The sequence below is a fragment of the Myotis davidii genome, unplaced genomic scaffold (genome assembly GCF_000327345.1).
Source record: "Myotis davidii unplaced genomic scaffold, ASM32734v1 scaffold656, whole genome shotgun sequence".
NCBI classification, from domain to species: domain Eukaryota; kingdom Metazoa; phylum Chordata; class Mammalia; order Chiroptera; family Vespertilionidae; genus Myotis; species Myotis davidii.
Genome location: NW_006287544.1, coordinates 253,669 through 258,778, shown reverse-complemented (window position 1 = coordinate 258,778; position 5,110 = coordinate 253,669).

The window sequence follows — 5,110 nt, the reverse complement described above, 5'->3', positions numbered from 1 at the left end:
AGAGCATTGGTCATGGACTGGGACCCTTACGCGCAGGGTACATTTGAGAGCCTGAGAGCCGCAGCCACTGTGGGCTTTAACTGAGGAAGGCATATCAATGCCCCTACTGCACTCTTACGAGTACTTGGAATCAGATATGTTTTTCTTTTTTTTAAGTGTCATGAAAATTGCAGTGATGGGGATGAAGTCTATCAAATAACATGGGAAGAAGACAATAATGAATAGAACCCTGTTGACATGAGAAATAGGAAGGATTAGAGGGGCTCAGAAGGTTCATCATCAACACTCCAAGTATGATGCAGTGGAAATATCATTGTGCAGGGAGGCTCGTCACCTAGGTGACTAATTGTATGATTCTGGGTAAGTCACCTTATCCTCTTTTTATAAAATAAGGACATTGTATTAAATTAGTGGTTTTCTAACTGAGTCCCTTTAGAACAGAAGTGTCTCATGGAAAAATCAGGTGGGTGGAGAAAGGCACAAACACAAGTGGGTCATGCTCTCAACTCTCTGCTCCATCTCCTACACAATCATCTTTGCTTTTATCTGTTTGTACTGGAGTTAAACAAAGAGTTTGTTTTAAAAATCTGTGCTATTATAAAGAATAAAGAGGCTTTTAAAAAAATCTTTATTGTTGAAAGTATTACATATGTCCCCTTTTTCCCTCCCATTGACCTCCTCCAGCCAGCCTACAAACTCCCCCAACCCCCACCCCGGGCCCAGGCCTTCACCACTCTATTGTTTGTGTCCATGGGCTATGCATATATGCATACAAGTTATTTGGTTGATCTCTTCCCACCCACCACTGAACTGGATGACCTCAAACACTCCAACTCTTTCTATGAGTCCATGCAAATAATAGGCACACAAATAAACAGGCATACACTTGCTATCTCAATTCATTCATTTTCTCACCCACGGCAAACATCTAAGAGTAAATTAAAAGTATTTCTTTTGAATTTGACCCCTTTTTTCTCTTTTCCAGCAGTAGATTCTGCAGCTCCTTGACAAAAGTCTCTAAATTATAAAAATCACTAGTGTCTTCTCTTCATTAGAAAATGAGTCTGCTCATAGCTTTTGGCCATAAAACTTATGGGACTTGTTCTATCAACTTCCTGAAATCACTTTACCCTTCTACTTCATGATGGTACTCATTATTGCCATTATTATTCATGGATTCTTGGCAGAGTCCTTGGAGAATCATCTCTAAAATTATATATCAACCTTCCTGTCTCCACAACCTGGGCAGGGGTTGGTAGCACCCTTCCCAATGTTCCATCAAACTGCTGCCACTCCCTGATGAATCCAAGCTGGTTTTCAATCCCCTTAGAACATAAAATACTTCACATGGTCACCTGAATCTTCTTTGGAATAAGAAAGCAAAAGGTCTCCATTTTCTGGGAAAGGTTCAGAGATAGTGAAAAGGGATGATAAAGCCAAGTTAAATTGAAATGAGTAAACAAAAAACAGAAGTCATTGTGTACAGAATAAAATGAGGGAAATTGAGAATAGACTACCATATCACCAGGTGCAGCCATATAATTTGACTCCATGGCAATTAGCCCAGCCAGACCTGAGGAATTTGCTCAGTCTTCATCAGGCTGTTTTGCTATCTCTAATGGACCCCAGGGCAAAACTGCATTGACATCCCAGAAGGCATTTCAATTGTTATCAGTCAGATTTGGTTCAAATATCATAGTCAAAGAAAGGAACAGTAACAACATTGTATTCCAACTCTTGAAGTCTGTTCCAAGTTTTAATCACATAGACAGTTCCCTTCAAAGTTCAGTGCTTGTTCTACAGTGTTTTCAGTGCCACATATGTTGGGGCATTGATCCAATTCCCTTTCTATACCTGAAAGATGTAGAGGGTCAGCAAAAACGTGGCCTGCTTGCTACCCAACTCCTCCTGCTTCCAAGGCACACACTGGGCATCGATGACAGCACCCTTTCACTCAGTCCAGACGCAGTCTCAAAAGAGTCCTCCAAGCTTCCACTAAAAATTAATCAGAGCTGACAGTTAAGATGAAGCTTATTCCTCACCCTGGACGTGCCCTTGGTATTCATGAATTTAGCATTATAATTTCAGTTATTCCTCTCAAGTTCATGGCAGCTTTATAAGTTGACTAAGTCACATAGCTGAGTCACTCAGGATGAAAAGGTCCCTCCTCTGATGAATGAGCCTTACCTCTCTGTTAGTATCTGTATCTCAGCACAATTTTTTCTTTTTCCTGCTTTCAAAAAAAAAACACCCAAAACATATAGACTATGCTAGTATTTGTTAATTTGCAGATTTCATAAAGGCTCATGTTATTAAAAAGTCCACTATTCACCTGACCAGTTTGGCTCGGTGGCTAGAGCGTTGGCCTGTGTACTGAAGGGTCCCAGGTTCGATTCCGGTCAAAGGCATGTACCTTGGTTGCGGGCACATCCCCAGTAGGGGGTGTGCAGGAGGCAGCTGATCGATGTTTCTAACTCTCTATCCCTCTCCCTTCCTCTCTGTAAAAAAATCAATAAAATATATTTTAGAAAAAATAAAAAGTCCACTATTATAACCACTACTATAAATATTTATGCATACTACCTCCTCAATTCTACACTCATTCGTCTTCCACTGTTATCATGTCAATCAACAAGATAAATATTCAAAAAGTTATTCAGGGTAGAAATTTGGAGGTCAGGTTTGAATTGCCCTCTTAACTCCTCTTATCCCAATCCATGAGAACATCCTGTAAATTCTATCTTCAAATCTATCATGACCTGTCCACTAATCTTCCATTTCCATGGCCACCATCCTGGTCCAGGCCATTGTCATCTTTTCCCTAGACACTGGTTTTGACAGATCTCTTCTGCTAATCTCTTCCCCCTCACTCTGTATCTGTAATCACAGAAATAATTTTGAAAAGTGAATTTGATCACACTATAACACTCCCTCCCAACTCCCTCACCACCAAACACACATTCTTAATGTACCGAAAGGAATTTCCATCAGAACATAATTGTAAAGCAGCCCACACCTTCTCCCACTGAGAAAGCCTTGACAATGGTGTATGTGTTTGCGTGTGTGCGTATGCATGTATAGGCTCAACCAAAAGTGTTTTAGGTGACATAGTTGACTTACATCTGCACAGCTCTTTCTCTTGCCATAGACAGGTGGCCAACAGTTTATAGCCCAGCAGCCCATGTGCAGAAAGTGGAATAGTGCTGATTTCACAACCCAAATAACGAGGCTCCTGCCTGTCGCTCACACTTCATTTTGAGCCTTTCCTCCTTTGTTTCCTCTCTTCCAGTCAGTGAACTCCTTTTGGGTCCTGCACATAATGGTGCTGTCTTAGAAACATAGCACCTGAACCACCAGCTAGCCTAGAGACTTCAAACTTGCTTTCCCTCAGCCAGGAATACCTTGTCCCTGACTCGTTATTTCAATGGTACTTTCTCAGGCCCCCTCTTTCCTGACCACCTATGTAGCGTTCCCTCTTTATTCTCCATCACTATTTGGTCTCTATTTTGACACAATTTTTTCAATCTGCAAGCACATATCTGTGTGTATGTGTGTGTGTGCGCGCGCGCGCACGTGTGTGTGTGTGTGTGTGTGTGTGTGTGTGTGTGTGTGTGTTTAGTTGCTGATTGTTTGTCTTCCTTACTAGACTAGAAGCTCCATGAAGGCAGAGCCCCCACCGGTTTCCCTGGTTTCACTGCTCAGAGAGTCACTGCTTTGGCATGTGTGATGGGAAATGGAAGGTTAGAAACTAATGGGCTAGTGTCCACCATGCTGACACTCCAAGATGTAAATTTACTTCTTTGAGGCTTCCCAGAATCATTTGCAAAATCTAAATAAGAACTGGATTCCCAGACCTAGTTTGCCCAACCTATAAAGCCAATGGTCTCTCACTTTGTAGTTGTGACAAGTTTCAGCTGGTTTAAGGTTAGGCAACTTATAAAGGAGAAACAGAATTACTTCATATAAGTAAACAATTCATTACCCTTACACGGGATTTTCTTGGCTTGAATCACTGCGATGATTTGATGTGCACTTGCATCATCGTCATTCTCCTTAGAGTCCCCATCATATACTAGCTACAATTTGTAAACAGCTAAAAATTTAGATGCCAAACACTGGGGCCCCCTCAGGGAACAAGACCACCCAGACCTGCATTCCCAGAGCTTATGGTTCAGCAAGAAGAAAAGATGTTAACAAAACAGTAAACATGAGAGTGGTGAATGAGAAGAGCACAGGTCTACAGGAACACATTCCAGAACACTCTCACATATTTTAGGGGTCAGGGAATATTGGCACCTGAGGATGGACAAGAGTCAAATAATAGAGGCAGAAGCATGATTCAAGCAGCAGATGGTTGTTAAAAAGACCAGGGGAGAAGAGCAGGCTGGGTCAATTCTAAGGTCTAAAACAAGTCCAAAGGGGCTGGAATGTGAAGTAAGGGGGAGGAGAAAGCAAGGAATGAGGCTGGGAGTTAGCCAGCAGCCAGATCTTCTATCATAACACGGAACTTGCACTTTGTCCTTTTATACCAGGGCACGGCATGCCCCACCTTCTATCCACTCACCTCTTATGTATAAACTAGGGGCCTGGTGCACGAAATTCGTGCACTGGGGGGCGGGAGTGTCGCTCAGCCCAGCCTACCCCCTCTCACATACTGGGAGCCCTCAGGTGTTGACCCCCATCACCCTCCAATCACAGGATCAGCTCCTTGCCCAAGCCTGTCGCCTCTGACAGAGGCGTCAGGCCTGGGCAGGGGACCCTCATTTCCCCCCATCACTGGTTCTGGCCCCAGCCCAGGCCTAATGCCTCTGGCCCAGGCATCAGGCCTGGGCAGGGGACCCCCAGACCCCTCCGATTGCTGGCTCTGCGCCTTGCCCAGGCCTGATGCCTCGGCCAGAGGCGTAGACCCCCATCACCCTCTGATCACTTGATCGGCCCCTTGCCCAGGCCTGACGCCTCCACCAGAAGTGTCAGGGGTGGACAGGGGACCCCCATCTCCCTCCGACCACTGGCTCTGACCCCCGCCCAGGCCTGAGGCCTCTGGCCCCGGAATCATGCCTGGGCAGGGGACCCCCATCTCCCTCTGATCGCTTGCTCCACTCCCCGCCCC